Source organism: Camarhynchus parvulus, chromosome 12 (genome assembly GCF_901933205.1).
Source record: "Camarhynchus parvulus chromosome 12, STF_HiC, whole genome shotgun sequence".
NCBI classification, from domain to species: Eukaryota; Metazoa; Chordata; class Aves; order Passeriformes; family Thraupidae; genus Camarhynchus; species Camarhynchus parvulus.
This window is the reverse complement of record NC_044582.1, coordinates 15,813,715-15,832,527: the sequence shown is the minus strand read 5'-3', so window position 1 is coordinate 15,832,527 and position 18,813 is coordinate 15,813,715.

Below are 18,813 nucleotides of genomic sequence, written 5' to 3'. Positions count from 1 at the left end.
AATAAAAACTCTGACCCAAGGCATTTAGGAGTCAGAAAAGAGGGAAGCTTGTTCCACATACCACTTCCTAGAGAAGTACCAATATAGATGTACATTGGCAGTCCTTGTTCTTGATGCCAGTCTCCAAAATGGGAGATTTCATGTGCAATGGCTGCACGGAGCACAGGAGGGGAAACCAGAGGGTGGCATACTCCAAAATATTTTAAATGAGGGAATCAGAGATGGGGACTTTCCATTTCAAGCCAGGATGTCTTGTTCCAGTTCTGAGTCTGCAAGAAAAAACACATTGACCTCATCGGTATAACTCATGGCAAGTGAAGTCTCATTCAGCTGTGGAACTGGACTGGGGGCTTTCGGCACAAATGTGGAATTTTTTCCAATTTTTTCCTAGGAATCATTATTCAAAAGATTTTTTTTTTTGTGTTGTAATCTATAGGTTGGCATACTGAGGTCATGTCTACTATAGAGCACAGGTAAGGTCAAAGACAGAATTACTATAGCCATGATTAGACAGGATGTTCCAGCAATACGAAGGGAATCACACTGGGATATATTGAGAGCTGCTGTTGGTGGTGCTTTAAATAATGCAGCAATATCTCCTTGCCTGAAGTGTACATGGGCACACTGCTCTGTTTCCTGCTCTAGGAAGTAAATTTTTTGAGACCTTTTTGAGCAATGAAACCTTGAAAAACATGTTATTTCATACAACACAGTAGAATCAGCAGCTTATGATAACTTTGTTTCTGTCTTAAAGTTGTTAATTGTACTTTCATGACACGTAGGAACACTTAAACATATTGACACCAGAGAAAGTCAGTCAGACTTTCCCATTAACTATTCCAGAAACTCTTTGAAAAGCCATCCTATTCCCACACTAAACTGACTTTCTGGTGCAGAAAAACACCCATTTATCAGATCTGAACATGGGCAGACATTCCAGTGAAGCCGAAGCACTTGGAACAATTCGAGGCTGGCTCTGTGTTTTTTATTTACTGGGAAGGAAGGTCTGGGTGCTGGAGTGGGAGGCGTTTGGGTGGATGGCTGCTGGGAACATGTTGGACTCAGCTGTGCTCCCGGGGAGATGTCAGCGCGTGGAACCAGCTCCTGAGAACAACAAATAGAAGTTCCCGTTTTGCAATCGGGAACAGCGCTCCGACACGACGCCTCTCCCCAGCACCAGAAATGCACTGACAGATTGCCTGGGGGAAGAGAGAGACAGAGAGAATAACGGAGAGCTGCACTGCTACCTTCCACAGGAAAGGACCATGGGGTGCTCTCTAAGGATCTCCTCTTGGAAATGACCCAGCAGTCTCATCCTTGAGACAAAAATGTCTTTTCACCTCCTTTCACTCAGTTCTCAGAACACAATGCGGATTAGGATGTAAACTTTAGGGGAATTGATGTTTGCTAAATACCGGAAAAGCCTCTGGGGGCTTCCAAAAATTTAAAGTTCAGTTATCTCAAAGGATATTAAGTTCTCTGACTGACCATGAGCACTCCCATAATGTCTTTCTGGTGCCTTACTCTCCATGTACAATGAGTCCCTTAGATATGGGGCTGGCAAAAATTATCCCATGTACATCCCCAAATATAGGCACGGAATATATTATATTACCTCATTTGACTTTCCTCTACTTCCTAAAGCACTTTGATCATTCATATTCTCTCAAGGAATCATCAACAAACATCTTCCAAATGTCCAGAAAATTCAGAACTCTGCCTTAACTCCAGTGCTGCTTAGGAATTCAGGCTGAGTGCTACAGCTGAGCTCTACAAAACTTTGGTTCTCAGGAAGAAAGCAAAATATGGGAACAATTAAGATCTTTGCAACTGTATTTCTCCAATGATGCTTGTATAGTATCAAAAAAAGTTCAAGAGTGTCAGACTAAGAATGTATGTATCTATTAAAATTTTCTTTTAATTATATGAAATGGGTGGTTCCATTGCTTTCATCTGTTTGGGTTCTCTTAAATGCAAGGTAAGTTTCCTATTATGCAAGAAAATTAGTTTACCAAGCAGACTGGGATTTCCAGGCACTGCTCCACTATAATTCACTGTAACTGAGCATTAATCATGATTAATAATCTATCATTCCTGTGGTTTAGGAAAATAAAAAGGAGTACTTTATTGAGAAACTGCCCTTTCTCTCAGCATACTTCATATAATTGCACCATGGAACAATTCTAGGGAATTCATTATTCTGCTGGTAATGATCTAGATTTCCTTAACATTGCACACGAATGGGAATCGTTGCCATCTGATGGATGTTCCGTGGCCTGTACAAAATGAGTTGGTGGGTGCAAGCCAATTCATAATGGATGTGTGCCCATATCACAAAAAACACCATTATAATTGGTACCCTTAGGAAAAATGCCAAGGTCTGAGTGTAAACAGAGCACTTTCTGTCCCAAGAGCTCGCGCTTCCGTGGTCAGAGTTGAAGCACAACAGAATGAGCAATGCTGAACTGCATCTGCTGCCTCTGTAAAGGGCTTCGCCCTCCTGAGGTAGCACTTGGCATCTTGGACCCTCTGTAAAATAAGAAGAAAACTCACCCTGAAAGGCCACACTTGTGCATCTTCCCCCACCATCACTAAAGCCATCGTGGGGGTTGTGCAGGTATAAAATGTAGAGGAGACAGTCATTGCTACAGTCCATAATTTGTTATCTTTTTAAGTGTATCCAGAGAAAAATATATTGTCTCTAAATGAGAAATGTTTGTTCACCAAGCCCCATTTGAAATCTGGGAAATCTTCCTATCAGAAATGCTGCAAGTCACTGACTTACCATCTCCTAGTGCTTTCCAGTGGGAGACACCATTTTAGTTGTATTGAAGAGGGATCAGGGACTTCCAACAGAGAAGTTCATAGGTCACTGGAGTACATTGCTTATAAAATAAAGAGAGAAGAATGAAGATATCTCATGGACATTCTATTGATGGCCTGCATGAACAGAACAGCTCAAGCAGCAAAGTAATATTAGAAAAGTCTTCTTCCTTATTAGAGAATCCTGCAAATCAATCAGTCATTCACACGCCCATACCACAGTATATTGGAATGACCACAGTACAAAGAGAGGAAAAAAACCCTACCTTATCCAAATGCATGAAAAAATCACCATCAATGTCATTAAAATGCAGACTCAATTTATATTGCCAGTTTTGCCATGCTTCCTACAAAGTAAAAAATAATGCCAGAGAGCAGTGAGGAAAATATTATTAGATCAACTGTATAAAAAGCATGAATGATTCCATTAGGAAGCACAGCTGAGAAAAGACAGGATTTAAATCAAATCTAAATATGATAAGATTATACAGCCAAAGTGACATGTCCATTTTAGAAAACATACAGAAGAAGCAAAACAAAAGCAGAATTTGGGTTTTATGCCATAAAACATGTTCCATCTCACACAACATTTAAAAACCTGATGGAAGCATCCTGTCAGCGCCACAATTTTATACTGTATTTGTTCTAGGTGAGCCACAAATGTGCAGGTAATTTAGAAGAACAGCCTTTGTTCATCTCTCTTGCAGTGTATTTGCATCATTCTTCCCTTCAGAGAGTAACGCTTGGTACACTCATCACACAAACCCTTCTAATGGAACAGCAAAGCTGCCCACAGAACCACAATTCCACTTCCTAAAATCTTTTGGGGTATTGTAACCTGGTGTTGCTCCACGTGGAAGGTGAAGCAAAATATACCAAATTTTGGTGTTAAGTGGGACAGCCAATAGTTTGAAATAAAAGGATCAGGTTTTCTAATATGTTCCCTTTTGGAACATGAGAGTTCAGCCTCCACTTCAGGAGGTTTCTCAAAAATACAGATGGAAAAAATCTTTCTGCAAGAAGCATTTTTTGGATGCTACTGTGTCAAATAAATTCTCCTGTATATGTATATGGAGAGAGAGAAAAAGAGAGAGAGCAAAGGATGAAGAGGCAGGAAGAGATGGAGTATCTTTGAGTAATGTAACTGAGAGCAGTTGTTCCTCACTTGTGCTCTCTGATTCCTCTGTGAAGTTTTCTCTTGTCAGGGTAATCCTTGTGATTTCTGCTGCACCAGAGGCAAATGAGCCATGGGATGAAAGCAGGATGAGCCTTTGCCCCAGGCCTCAAAGATTTCTGATTCCTCATGCGTTGCCCACTCCTGTCCTTGTTTACATCCAGGTGGTCTCTCTGATATAAATTTTATTTGTAAGGGATTTCACCACAGTTCAAAATCAGGGGTAGAGTAGGACACACATCTGTATTCATCTTCTCAAAGATATAATCGAATATTAATCCATTTTAAACCCCTTGATTTTACTATGCATTTCAATTTTTCCTGTAATCTATAACCCGTACACACCATAAAGTCATCACCGAGAGGGGAAGGTGGAAAAATCCAGCTACCTTTCCAAATGGAAATCAGAATATATATTTTTAGCTACATTAAGCCAACTGCATGCAGCTCTGCACACTTATGTAATTCCCACATAAAAATAATCCATAATATTCCAGAGGAACAAATCCAATTCTTAGTCATATAAATTTTCATATAAGTCCATCAAAACCTATTCCAAAAATGTCTCAGTCTTTTTGAGTGCTAGAGTTGGAACAAAAGAGCGAGTCCTTTAAAATGCCTTTGGAGCTTCCAGGGATGTTAAATCTAATTGCCCTTAGCATAGCACCGTTCCACAAAGGTTTAAGTCATGGAAAATGTATTTTACCTTTATACAAGGTATACTATGCAAAGTTTATCGTGGCACAGTAAAGTCGTGTCTAACTTGCTTCATGCAAATTTCAGACAGAAAGAAATTAACCTTTGATGCTTCACTTTGACTAACCAGGACAGAAAAATGTGTCTTCTCACTGCAGACACATAATATTGTGTTAAATGATATGATGCAGCATGGTATGATATGATAAAATATCCATTTGTGCACTTGGGTCTATATGTGCATGTAGAAATCCATATTTAAACTCACAGATATTTATAGCCAGGTCTCTATGTTCCAAGAAACAAGAAAGGATGGAGAGTAGGCAAAGATTAATTGTGATAGAAATCTTCTTAAGACAAAGCCAGAACCAACACTATTTGTTAATACCCTTAGAAGCTGTATAATCATCCCAGCTGAGCCTGAGGATAAATTTTCCAGTGAAAGGGTTGTTCATGACAGAGGGATCATTTGCTAAAGCAGCACCATGGGTGTTGGGAAATGCTCATTTCCCTGGAGAGTTCCACAGGGCTTTGCCACCCCACAGAAAGAGGAATGACCCAGGACCTTGCCTGGCAGCCTGGAAAGTCCCTAAGACTCAGGTCAACCTTCCATTCCATTTCATGAAAATATTAAATAACTAGAAGAAAAACCTTCCTTTTTTGTTTCAGAAAAAGTTCTATTTGACAATCCTCCTGCATGAGATCTTTAATTTTCTAAAATCTATCTGAACAAATATTTTTTCCCCCACCTTCAGAATCTCTGGTGGAATAAACTCTGTTCTGCTTTTGCCCATAATGGTTCTGTCACAACCCCTGTTTATAGGAGTAACTACATCTGAGCCAGAGAGCTCATAACTTTACAGACAAAAGAGGGAACAATACAAGTCAGCACAGTCTGCCATGGGAAAGCAGAACAAAGGGACCAAGGACGGATTTTTTCCCCTCAGAGAACTTTATTTCTCAGCTAGAAACCTGATCTGCAGCAAGGGGAGCCAAGGGACAAGCCGTGTTTATAACACAGCCAAGGATGCCATTCCCTCAGCTCAGTCCCCCAGTGCACTCAACACTCCTAAGCTACATCTGCTCTATAAAGGCCCAAGAAAACTTAGGCAGCCTTAAAAAAAAAAAAAAAAATTGCAATGGCACGTCTTCTTAACCAGCATCATGGAAAAGTCATGCTGCTCTGCATATAGCCTTCAGGATTGTGTCTGTAACACTTGAAATGCTGCCCAAGTCTGGCTCCGCTCGCGCTAACAGGTACTCTGTGTGCTTCTGCATCTTTTCCTACAAGCAAATGTTGCAACTTTCCCATTGCGACAGCTGTAAGAGGCATTCACTTTACTCTGTTTTTCCTTAACACTCCCGATTCCTTTTATATCTAGTTGGGAATACACTCAAGCGCTAATGGCACTTGTTCAGCCATCCAGGGAAGGCGCAGCGTCGCCTTCCTAGCTATTTGTATTTCTTCATTTTGGCAATCTGAACTTTGCCAAGATCCAAATGCCTGATATTTAACTTAGATTACTCTCTCTTAAGCTCAGAAGGCACCAGTAATATTATCTGGCAGCACAAAATCGGCATCTACTTGGAGAAAGGAGGTTTTAAATCAATCATTCCTCCCTCTTACTCATGTAAGTGAGAGGATTCCAGGTGCCAGGTTATTAAGTCACCACTGACAGACGAGAGAGGTGATAGACCTGCATCCCTATGCTATCACTGCTAGTTTGGTAACCTCAAGGGACGTGGCTCCTGCTGCACGATCGGGATCTACAGCTGCTGGTGTTTGCTGATCGCTCAGCACAGGCTCCTTCTGCCACTGCCTGATGGAAAAGTCCCAAGGAGATGGGCAGAAATATACCTCTTAAGGTTCCAAAGACATTGTTTCATGGAAAAGGACCTGCTCTGGGGTTTCAGACCATAAACACTTTCAGTTGTCAGCCCTATGGGGTGGTTCAAAGCATAGGGAACAGCACCAGTGCAGCCCTGCACAGTGGAAAATAGCTCAAACCACCTTGTGAGCCCCTTGCAGATCTTTGAACCCATGTGGAGAAAGTGGCTTGAGCGGGATAAGAGGAAATGGCATTAAAAGCCCTACAAAAGCCATTGGTAAGGTAAAGCCAGCAGAGCTGCAGGGGAGCTAAAGGAGGGTGGTGACAGCCAAAAAATTCAGAAACTCCTTCAGCAACCAGGAGAGAGACAAACCACCACCCAGGCGGGTCTGACATCAGGGTTTTGAACAGGAGCCTTCAAAGTTGTGGTTTTATTTTTTTTATGAGGCTCCTTTTCGTGAGGCAGGGCACAGCAAATACTCCATTTAAGGCTTCTGTGGAGTGGAACCAGAAATATCCAGCCTTGCAAATATCCTCCCCAGCCAAGCGCGGAGCCGAGACATGCAAAATGAGCGCCCGTCAGCTCCGTGCCAGCGCAACAGAAGGCAGAAGTGCTTCAAGGAACTTGTGACAGGTTCTCTGGATGCACCAATTCGAGATGGGCCAATCCCTGCTTGAAATGTGCAAACTCTCACACTCCTTGGCATGACCGCACAGCCAAAACGCACATTTTTTAAAAGGATTTAAAGAAAACACGACCAAAGGGACAGGAACGTGGAAGAATTTGGCAATGGGGAGCAGATGCTTCCTAGGGAGGAGACAGGACTTAGTTTGAAAAAGGTTTGAGGGAAACTTTATATATAGAAGTTGAATGAAGTTGCTGAAATTTGTTTTATGGCAGAATGTCTAACTTACAGGGAGGACTGCGCCCTAAACAGTCACACCTAAGAGAGCAATGTGGAGACTCACTTGGGGGATTGAGGCAACTTAAATGGTATAAATATCAGGGTTCTGGTTTACCCTCAGCAACTACTACTGGCAGCCACTGCCACCAGCCATCACAACCCAGGTTAGCCAGGTTTTGTCATCGCTGCTCTTTAACAACCCCTCTGGAACCCCAGGGGTGACGTATCTGGAATGGCTGCAGCCAGAGCTGGCATGTGGGGCTGGAGTGGGAAAGTGAGAGGGGGATCAAAACTCATTTAAGGCACAAACAAGAAGAGCAGAGATTCAAGATAAACTCCAAAGTTGCTGGCAAGGAAGAGAAGAAACATGACCAGCAGTCTTGAGGTGGTACAGTCCAGCCAGTTCCTGGCTAGTGGGATACAGATTTTTGTTGAAATTTGCCTGAGAATTCTAATGGTGCCAAGCACAAAATGGAAAGAAAAGGAAGGACAGGCTGACTTGGGAGGGATGAAGTTTCCTACCTGAGACAAATACCAGGTTTGAGGGAAATTGTCCCAAGATAGAATAGAAAGTCCTGCAAGAGAAAGAAGAGAAAGAGCATCACTATTCTCCGTTATTGCACTAAAAAAGGGTTTGCAAGCATAGGCAAGTCTGAAATACTTTATTCCAAAAGGAGTACAGTTACATTTTGAGCTGAGCCTTTGCATCCTTCTGTTAAAAAAAAAAAATACATTTGAGGTTGTCTGGGATTCAGCCCTTTTCATACTGGCGCTAATTTTATTTTTCAGGCCGAACAAGATCACTCCTCATTCACATTTTAGGGCCTCCTTATAAAATTAGCCTGGGAAAGCAAGACAATTGGACTGAAAACTTTGGACTTGCCTTAGCTTTGGGACACTGTAAAAAAACTTATGTTTCCTTGGAAATACTCCCCATTTGACCAAACTAAACCTGCTCTATTTCCACAAAGTGTCACAAGACCGTACCTCCTTCCAGCGGGACCAGAAAATTTCCTTCCTATAAAGCTGGTTTTAAAGACCAGCTGCACTCTTGAGGCTCCAGCACAGCCTGCAGCCTCCAGCACACCCCATGCCAGAAACCAGCCTCTCTACAGACTCACAAAGGCTGTAAAATATCTTGTGCAGCGTGAAGGAAAAAAACTAAAAAATGCCAAGGAGCTTTGCCAAACACTTTCTGCTCTCTCACATATGTGCCAAATGCTTTGCAGCCTTTTGGGGGGGACCTCAGACCCTCACAGGTCAGCCCAGATCTGTCCTTTGCAAGTAACAGCTGATTTTGAGGTAGCTGTTACCCTCAGCTCGCCCAAACTGGCATTCTTGGGCTGCAGGGAGTGTTCCTGCTGGTGGCTGCCAGGGAGGATTTGGTTCTCCACATCAGCAGGGGATGCAGAGGATGGACAAGCATCCTGAAGGCATGGGATGGACGGTCCCAGCCATGACACAGCCCAAGGGCTCTCCCTTCCCAGGTCCTGGAAGGGACCTTCCCCATCCCTCAGCTTGTGCAGGTATCAGCACAAGATCTGCCCTGATAAAGAGATCCAGAACAATCACTTCTGACTTGGGCCTGGCTTTTGTCAAAACCTATAATTCCAGCTCTGTTTCCCCACTGTTTTGAACCTTCATACCTACAACATTGAAGGCTCAGATTTGTCAAAACACGCAAAGGTGCTGCCAGAGGCTGAGCAACTCATTTTAGTCCCTCTACAAAGCCATTTTAAGGAAAGAAACAACGTGTCAGGGCAATGCCAACAACTGACTGTACCAACAAGGAGAGATTTGACATACCTTTCTCTGCTGCAGTGACTGTTATAATAAAAGACAGCAGTGCATTAGTGAAAGATTTATGCTCATATCTCAACAATGGAAAACATGAGCTTTGCTGTATTCTCATTCACACAGAGACAGGCAGCGAGGGCATGTCATGTAACACTATTTCCAGGAAAGATGCTACAACTGAAGAAATGCTGGTGCAGTAAGACAATTCCTGGAAGCAGGACAGGCTCTTGTGTTATTATCATTGCAGAGGGAGAATTTCAGCGTACAGCCTCTTCTCCTGAGCTGTTTAGGAGGGGAGGCTCTCCTGTCCCTGGGGGTAGGGAGAAAAGGTGAGCCAGGAAGGCTGGGAGAGCTGCCTTGGTCCCCTCTGTGCAGCACCAGCCTCCCTGGCACTCTCAGAGCCCTCCATGCCAACAGGCACAAGTGCCAGCTAATTGAATTTGCTAATGATACATTCTCTCAAAACCCTCCGCACTGATCCCACCATTTTGCACTTGCAATTAAATTACAAGCACAAAAAAAAAAAAAAAAAAAGAAAAAAGAAAAAAAAAAAGAAGAAAAAATGCCATGTGGTGTCATTTGACATTTAGATGTCAAAGTAACTGATTGACAGGGAAAAAAAATCAACAGCAAAAGGCCTGTTCCTGCCAAAGCCAGTGGGGAGGTTGCCAGCGGCGTTGGGAAGAGCAGGATTGGGGTCCTTGCTGGCCAAAGGGATGAGGCAGAGCAGGCAAACCTTGTGCCAGGGTATCCTGGCCCTGAGAGAGGCAAGAGGAAAGAATCAGCCAGCTCCTGGAGCATCCTTCCCCATCCCTGCCCTCCAGCACAGGGGTTTGGGACCCTCTGGAGGAGCAGACCCTGACACCTTCACAGGGGGGTGACTCTGGGCACAGCCAGGGAAGCTGGGGTTCTGCCACCCTGTCAGAGGTTTTGACCTCACAGAGGTTTATTTTCTGTCCCTGTTCAGCATGAAGAAAGAAGGGATTGTAAAAAAAAAAATATATTTCTGATATTTCTGAGCTGACCACTGGGAAGAAAAGCAGAGTTAAACAAATCACTAATTTTGGTCATCTTGAAACCTTTTCTTCATTGTTTTTTTTTTTACCTTAAACATTTTTACTGGTTTTAACCCAAAGAAGAAAGTAAAGACCATTTCAAAGCAAAATGAAAAATTTACCAGTCAAAATATGGACAGGTTCCATATTTTTAAAAAGCTTTTTATACCACAAACTTTTTCAAGCTGAAGAAAATCATCAAAATAGGCCCCATCCTGCAAAAAGCCTCAGCAATGTTAAATACAAGATTCTTCCAATGGGATTAAAGGTTTAGTCACCCAGATTCCTGGTGAAGGAGGGAGACCTGCCTTAGGGGCAGTGAGGTGGGAAAAGGACTTCATCCACACCCCAGCAGCCTCAATCAGCATCTGGACATGGTTCAGGAGTGCAAAGGAGAATTTGGGTTGGGAAAGGGAAAAGAGGAGGGGGGAAAAAGGAATTGCAGGTGCACCTTCTCTCATTCACAGCTCTCACATGGATGTTGGGCAAGTAAATGAGATTTTGGGTCCCCACTGCAGGCAGCCCCAGCTCCACCCACATGGTCCTCTGCTTCTGGAGGGGTGCAAGTTCCTGTAAGAGAAGAAGAAAATACAAAACTAATCGGACAAAAATAGATGCTCTCTTCTCCTCAGGCTCACTTACACAGTGTCCATAGCAAAGAGAGCACATCAGTGGTGCTCCCTGCCTGCCCCATCCCTGCCTGCAGCAGTGATATCCCACAGATCCCCTGGAATGTGGGTTTTGGTGGGCTCCAACTCCTCCCCCCAGACCAGCACTGGGCAGGCAGAGGGTGCTGACATTTGTGTGTTTTAATGGAATGGACAAGGTATGTACATGGAGTTAAAAATAAAGCTTTGGGGCTTTTTTGCTGCTTTAGATGCAGGTGGGGCTATAAAACCCTGTTAGCATGAGTCAGAGATCCAGACTTGGCAAAGCTTGGCTTGCCACTTTAAAAACAGAGCACTAATTAAATCAAGTAACAACAAGGAAAAAAATCTCTTTTTTTCCAATAATCCAGCCTGAAATGAATTAAAAATATTTTACCTGGACGCTATTCATGTACGGAATAAAGCAAAAAAACATGCCTGAAAAAAAAATTGCTTGGCAAAAACCTAATGCAAATTGATCTAGCATGAAAGTGCAGACTCTTTTTTAAGCAGTTTAGATAGATTTAATCATGAAGCTGAAAGTCTCTTCCTTCTCTAAGGAGAGGCCAGGTGAATAGCCCTTGCCTGGGTGTTCTTTGTAGGGGAGAGAGGATGGGACTGTCACAGTCATTCCAAACATCCCATTACAATCTGCTATTAACAGGCAAAAATGCATCCTTTATCTTCCAGTGTATAGGTTCATTAAGGTGAGGTTATGGCCGAAGTTTAGAATTTGGACTGGTTCTGTATCCCCTGCGTAGAGGTCAGCCTTCACTGGGCAATGCTGTTCTGCCCCAGAATTGTCCCTGGTACAGAGATGCTGAACTGGTCCTTGAGGTACATCACAGAGGCACAAACAACCTGAGATCTTAATAAACATTACAGAGATTTCTTTCACCGAGTATTCCAGATTCACACAAACTTCAGAAAAAATAGATCCATTTTGAACCTGCATCGATGCAGAAAAACATTCATTCTTCCAGTACTTCACAGCTCCTTGGCACTATCCTTACAGATTTTTTTTCCAGGGTTGTTTTTTCCCCCTAATAGTATGCTGTTTATATAAAAAAAAAAACCTTCAGAAATGTCAGTATCAGTGAGACACAGAAAATTAGTGTGAAAACCACTCAGTAAAAATACTGGGATGTGACAGGAAGTAATCTATTTTTAAAACCAGCTAATTCCTCCTGAGCACACTGCACTTGCAGAATTAGTTAGCAACAGCCAGGCTTCACACAGGAGTCATGGGACAAAGCTGTACAGTTGTGCAGGACATCTGATCAGCCCATCATGGGATGCACTTGCCTGTAAAATTACTTGGGGCAAAACCCTGTGCAAATCCAGCTCAGTGTACATGACAGCCGTGCCATTAACTCCAATAGAAACCTGCTCACCTGAATAAAACAGGAAAGACTTGCTGGGGAATTTCTCTCAGTGCAGCAAGCAGTAATAGGTACAAAAGCACACAGCCTGCAGTTATTCACTCTGGAATTTTTTTTTTATTGGGAGCTATTTACGGAGGTAGCTGCAGCTGCACATTTGTGGGTGCTCAGGCCAGCCTGGACTGTGGAGTGTGGTCCCGATGGCCACCAAGTCACATTGGTACCTCTCCCTGGGGTTTGCTGCTGCAGGCTGTGGTCTTGTGCTCTGTGTGGGCTCATACTTGTACCCAAATCTGCCAGTAACCACAGGGATAAATCTGGCTGCCAAGGAAAGTCCACTCAGCTGGGTGGAGGGCACAGCATGGACCGCATCACCCATGAAGCCCAAGCATCAATCCCGTTAAAATTCCCAGCTGGTTGGAAGGAAAACAGACATTGGTTGGCATGTAGGGGAGTTTAAGGAGGGGAGGAGGCACCACTCCCATGTTTCTGCAGGTCAAACCTGGTTTGGGTATGGGTCACCAAAGCATGGGGACCCACAGCCACAGAGTTCAGTGGGCACTGTGCTGAGCCCCACCTCTGAGCTTGTCCTCTCACTGTCCCAAGCACCTCACATGAACCTGGCTGCCCAATATTCCTGCAAGGAAAAGAAAACTGAAGAAGCACACCTGAAATTACATAGGAAAAGTAGTGTCACCTGAGACTTCCCAAGCCCCATTCTCGAGTCTTTCCACTGAAGGCTTCTTTGGGTTTTTTACCAAGAGCTCATTTAAATTACATTTAATAAGATAGGCACATCACATTTTGTTTATAGAAGTTTACTCTTCAAGTCAGTAGGGAAAATAAAAATCTATCGACTGTGGGTTTTAAACAATAAGAACACAGATTTTTTTTATTAGCACTTCATTTCAGTGCAGACAGAAACATCTCTGACTATCACTGTTGTTTACTGTTAAAGGCACAGCTCCTACCGCCTTTCCACACATAGAATATTCCCATGGCAATCAATGGAAGTTTAGCATAAAAAGCAAAATATACTCCATCATGTTGTCTCTCTATATAGTAAATGCTAATTTCTTGCCAACTACAAACTTGAAAATTTCTTGCAGTACATTGCAACACAAACCTATTCTCAGTGTGTAATTTAGATTTTCAGGATGTGTACATTCCCGAAGGAGAGTCATTTGTGTGTATGTGTGTGTGTGTGAGCACATGTATAGAGGAAATGAAATGTTAATGATTTCTCCATCTCCATTTCTTTACTTTTTAGCTTTTCCTATGCATTTTCTTCTGCCCTTCAGAGTGCTAATTGTGCCTGTTAAAGTCCAGGAAATTTGTGTCATAAATAGTTTCTGCTTATTATAGCCAATGAAACACATACTGAGACAAATATATGGGACTGAATCACAAGTTATTTCACTGAAGTCAGTGGGGTTACTCTGCATTTTGATTTCGATTTGGCAAAGCATGTGGTCTAAAGTTGGTCTTGGAGACGGGAATAAAATTAAGCACACGCATACATTCTTGTCTGGGGCTTTTTTAAAAATTGATTCCATACAGGGAGCAGAATTTAGCTAAATATATTGAATATAGCTTCCTTCTGATTTTCATCTCTATAGATAATAGCTTGTATTAGGAAAAGGCTGCCATAAATATCACACTTTTGCCAGAGAGTGGGCAAATAGGAAATAGTGCTGCTTTTGAATCAGTAGTAGTGCTGATTTTGATGGCCAGGTTACTGCCATCTGGCCATTAATTTTTCTGGTATGTTGGAAAATAATTTTCTTTTCTGTGTTAACTAATGAATTTTTTACTCAGGAACAACAACAAATTCTTTGGATTCTTAGGAGTTCAGAAGTATTACTGTTTCTTTGCCTGTTTCTCCAGTTTTCAGGGTGTGTCACTCTCTCTGGTGGGTCTATTCAGCTCTTAAAACTAAGTTGTTTTTTTTTTTCATGTGGTACAGAGCTGTGTGCATGTGTGTTTTTAAACAAGGGCACCTGCATGAAAAATGTCTGTCCTCATTAGATCCATTTTCTCAATTAAATTCAAGTTTCTATGTCCAAAAGGCATAAATCTGGGTATCGATTTAGCCATAAAATAATGAAACTCCCAGCAGTCTTCTAAACCCATTTTACTTGGATGAGCGTATAAGCTTTTAAAATATCGAGTTATTCCAGTATTTAATACACATAACTGCTTCCAGAGGTCTGGAGGCAATAAGGCATATCTTCCCCACTCCATTTGAAGTGCTGCAGTGAGAGCCAGCCAGTCCCTCACTACTGGTTTTAAGGCTTTTGACAATTTTACTCAGTGTGAGTTTGATACTTTCTCAACGGGGGCTATATCCCCCGAAGCCAAAATCAATAACCTATCAAATCAAATCTCTATAAAATACCAATGGGCTCTTGGTGGTTTGCTCCCATAAATACAATTCAGCTTAACTCTACACTTTCAAAACAGGCTGATTCTACTTTTTCTGGCCTCTTCCAAAAGGTTAACTGCATCAGCAACAGGCACTTCCAAAAATTTCTTTCTAGGCAACAAATAATGGTCTGTTCTTGTAAAGTAAAGAATTAAAACCAATTCTACTCACTTGTATTCAAGGATAACTCTGTATCTGGGTTTCCTTTTTTCCAAATGGGACAGCCTTTGCTCCTCCAGTGCCACCTTTACCTGGCTCAAAGGACATCCACAGATGAGCAAGTGTAATCTCTATGGACATAGCAGGAACCTGGAAAAGCATTTCAGATTTATAAGTGTAGTCCCATTTCAGGTTAAACTGGATTTCACAGTGCATAGATAAATGTTGCTAAATAAGCTGTAAATGTACATTGACCTCTTGCTCAGCCTTATCGATGATCAGGGCGGTTTGAAAATTTAGAAAGAATAGTAGATTGAAGCAAATATTTTTAAAGGTAGCTTTGTTTTATTTGAATCTTTTCCACTCACACACATGTTGAGGTTGCTGCTTGATAAAGCAAAATCTCATAGAGATGAGCATTTTATGAGCAAAATCTTCTCTTCTACTGCAAAGTGTAGCAGTGCAAGGAGTAACTTACCTTGCTAAATGAAAGCAAATTCCCATGCAGTGTTTTTCTCCAGCTGACAGAGTTTAGCAAACAATCCTGCCCTGTGTAATATAACAAATATTCTTCTAATAGCTAGGAGCAGCATTTCAAATTCAGTGGGGTTGGAAGGTGTTTGCTCTGTTGATGCAAGTTGTGGCTCCTTTGCTGTCCTCTCCTTTAGCACCACAAGGCTTGGTTCACTGCCATATTATTCCAGGATTTGCACTGATACACAACTGGGGCAAAGCACCTGCACGGGAGTTTTTCAAGTTATCTGAAAAGTACTGAACTCTCAAGTTTCACTGAAATTGCACACACCAAAAACTGAAGTAACATAGTGATGAATTAACCTCCAAATACAAGTGGTTTGATTATTAATGATCATGAAATACACTTGTTCCTAGAAATTCCTTGTATACCACCTTGAGTCCTGCTCAGCAGCAAGATTGGCTTCTAAATATAGTCTTGAGGTCAGCATGTAAAAACTGTAATGTGTGGCCACATTTCAAATGTGGTTGTATATCATAAATCAAAATTAATGCCAACAACTTTCATTCAAATTAGTGTCTTTTGGCTCTGCCTCTCCTCTCTTACTCTCTGATGAATGCACTTCACATAAATATAGCAAGTTAGCTGCTTTTTTTTTCCTTTGAATGGCATTTACATAGTTCCCTTACAACAAACATCACAGGAGCTTATTTATGTGTTGATCTCTTGTGTCCTCCAAAAAACAGTTCACTAATGCAGCATTATTCCAAATGTGTTCTTATATTCTTGACTCTGTTCGCAGAATTAATAAACATGCTTTCGTTTATGTTAACAATAAAAAAGTTAGAGTGGTTGTTCAGATCGACTGATATTATCTGGAATATTTCCTCCCACTATTAATTCCATCTCTGCAGCTAGCAAGGACGATGGTCAGATTTGGAGGGCTGAACAGCTGCTGAGCATGACCACAACCTTTGTTTGATGCCACCTCTTGTTTTGACCCCTGCTTTCTGGTCACCAGAGAGATGATTGACTAAGTGCACAGCTAAGTCCATTTTTAGTGCGGTGGACTGGAGCACGGCATGACAAACTGTGATGTCTGAGTTTTGTGTTACACCATCTGGCCTGCCACTTCCAGAGCCTCACATCAGAGTCCTGATGATGTATGTTTAAGCCTGGCACTATCATTTATCTCGTATCTTGTGCCTAAACAGATGCAAGCCGAATATAACAGGAAAGGAGACCTTGGTGCAGGAGCTGCTGAAGAAAGTGATGCTGTTGAGCTGTCTACGGAATCCAAGATTAAGTGTAAAATCTGACAGGGAGGATATGTATTAAAAAATATGTGTTGACAGAATGATTTAGCTAATATTTTAAAGGCAAAACATCAACTGAATTTCCATATCACTTATAATGTTAGTGAACAAGGTACTACAAAGCAGGCTATCTCCTTCTGTCACCAGCATCTTATTCACAACTTTATTTTACAGATCAAGAATGTTTTAATAAAAGGAAGCTCTGGGGCCTGATTTTCAGCTGTTGTACATCAACCCAGCTACACTGATAGCACCAGAGTAGCCACATTAATGAAGTGACACAATTTACAGCAGCTGAGAATCTGTTCCCTGTTTCTAATACAATTTCTTATACACAACCATAACCTGCTGCATTGCCAGGAATAAAAGACCTCAATAATCAAAATGAGCCCTTAAATTCTGTGGGTGGGAACTCATGGTCTGATATGTTCATCAGCCCAGGAAGAGGAGAGGAAAGGAGAGGGGTCTGCCCACTGTGAGGCCACGTGGTGGTGTTGGCTGTAGGGTTCCTGCTGTCCCAATTGGGCTCAGATCTTTTTTAACTTCACCCTGTATTAAAACCGTAGAATCACAGAATGTTTTGGGTTGGAAGAGACCCTAAAGATCATCTCATTCCACTCCCCTACGATGGGCAGGGCCAGCTTTCACTACCCCAGGTTGCTCCAAGCCCTGTCCAACCTGGCCTGGGACACTGCCAGGGATGGGACAGCCACAGCTGCTCTGGGTGAACTCTGCCAGGACCTCACCACAAAACACTCCTGGATCTAGCTTACGTGAATCAGCAAATCCAATGGAGGAAAGACATTTCACACCAGCTTTGGGTTCAGCCTCTGAAGCCTACACAAAATTCAACAAGCTGTAGAAATTCAACTAATGGCACCAGTTAAATTAGCAGTCCAGATCTGCACTCCTAATCCACAGAATGAGGGAGGCACAACCAGATGGGGGTGCAGCCCATTTTAAGATATGAAACATTAATTGAGAGATGAAAACTTCAGTTCTCTGACAGCAAGAAAAGTGCTGAGCAACTATGTTGTGTGTTGGACAGCCATGTCCCAACATCCAATAGAGAAAATATCTCAGGGCAAATAAGCTAATTGATGCAGGCAGATTAGTGCTCTGGGGGAGAAACTGGAAGGGGAAGAAAACATGATGAACTGAATAAAAGAAGTAGGTAATTGAGATGTGAACAGTTTGGGAAGACTGAACTGAGCAAAACCTGGATATCCCTCTGATTCCCCCAGCACTGCTGTAAGTGACAGCAGCACTTCCATGGTGTCCACGGCACATCCTGGTGCTGGAACTGGGCAGGAGCAGCCCCAGTGCCAGGGGCATGAGGAGCAGCCCCCAAGTGACATAGGCCCTGCAGCAGCTCCTGAGCAGACAGTTTTCAGCCCTTATTAAAACGTTAGCACTTTATTTTGTGAATGGAGCAGTACTTTCATTGCATGCACAATTAGCCTTTTCGTATTAGCAACTTCCTAGCAACTCTGTTTCTTAAAATAGGGACTTACAGTGCAAGCTTTTATCTTATATAATCCCTTAGAAAAAGATAGCTCAGACACCTTTTGGGGGTTTTATACATCAAACCTTCAGCTTGAGACCTGTCTTTATCAAAGGAACTAGCAGCTCTATCTAGGGTTTATGTTCTTTAGAGGAATTCCAAATTGCCTGTTTTTTATAGACTACCTACATAACAACCTCCTACAGTATTTAAATTTTTGTAATTTTCTACTCCTAATGTGATCTTCACATTTAAATGCACACAGATTATTTTACATTTATCTATTTAATATCTGAGTTATGCCTTTCTTTAAATGCCTGTTATTCAACAATTTATTAATAGCGAGCGGTTTTTTTTTTAACAGAAGCCATTTAAATTTAGTTAGTTTATGGTGATTTCTTGTATCTTTTCAGCCAGGAGAAAAGCTTTAATAGCCTAGAAGACTATATTTATAAAACATATTTGTCTATTTAGCCTCATATATATCATCATTATGAGAGGACTAAAGTATTTTTTCCTGACTTGTCTCTATACAGATGTAACACGGTGGTGCATTAATAAATGTGTCTCCTCTGAAACAGACTTGCTGGCTATCACCAATCCATACAAAGTGTTTTGGCATTAAA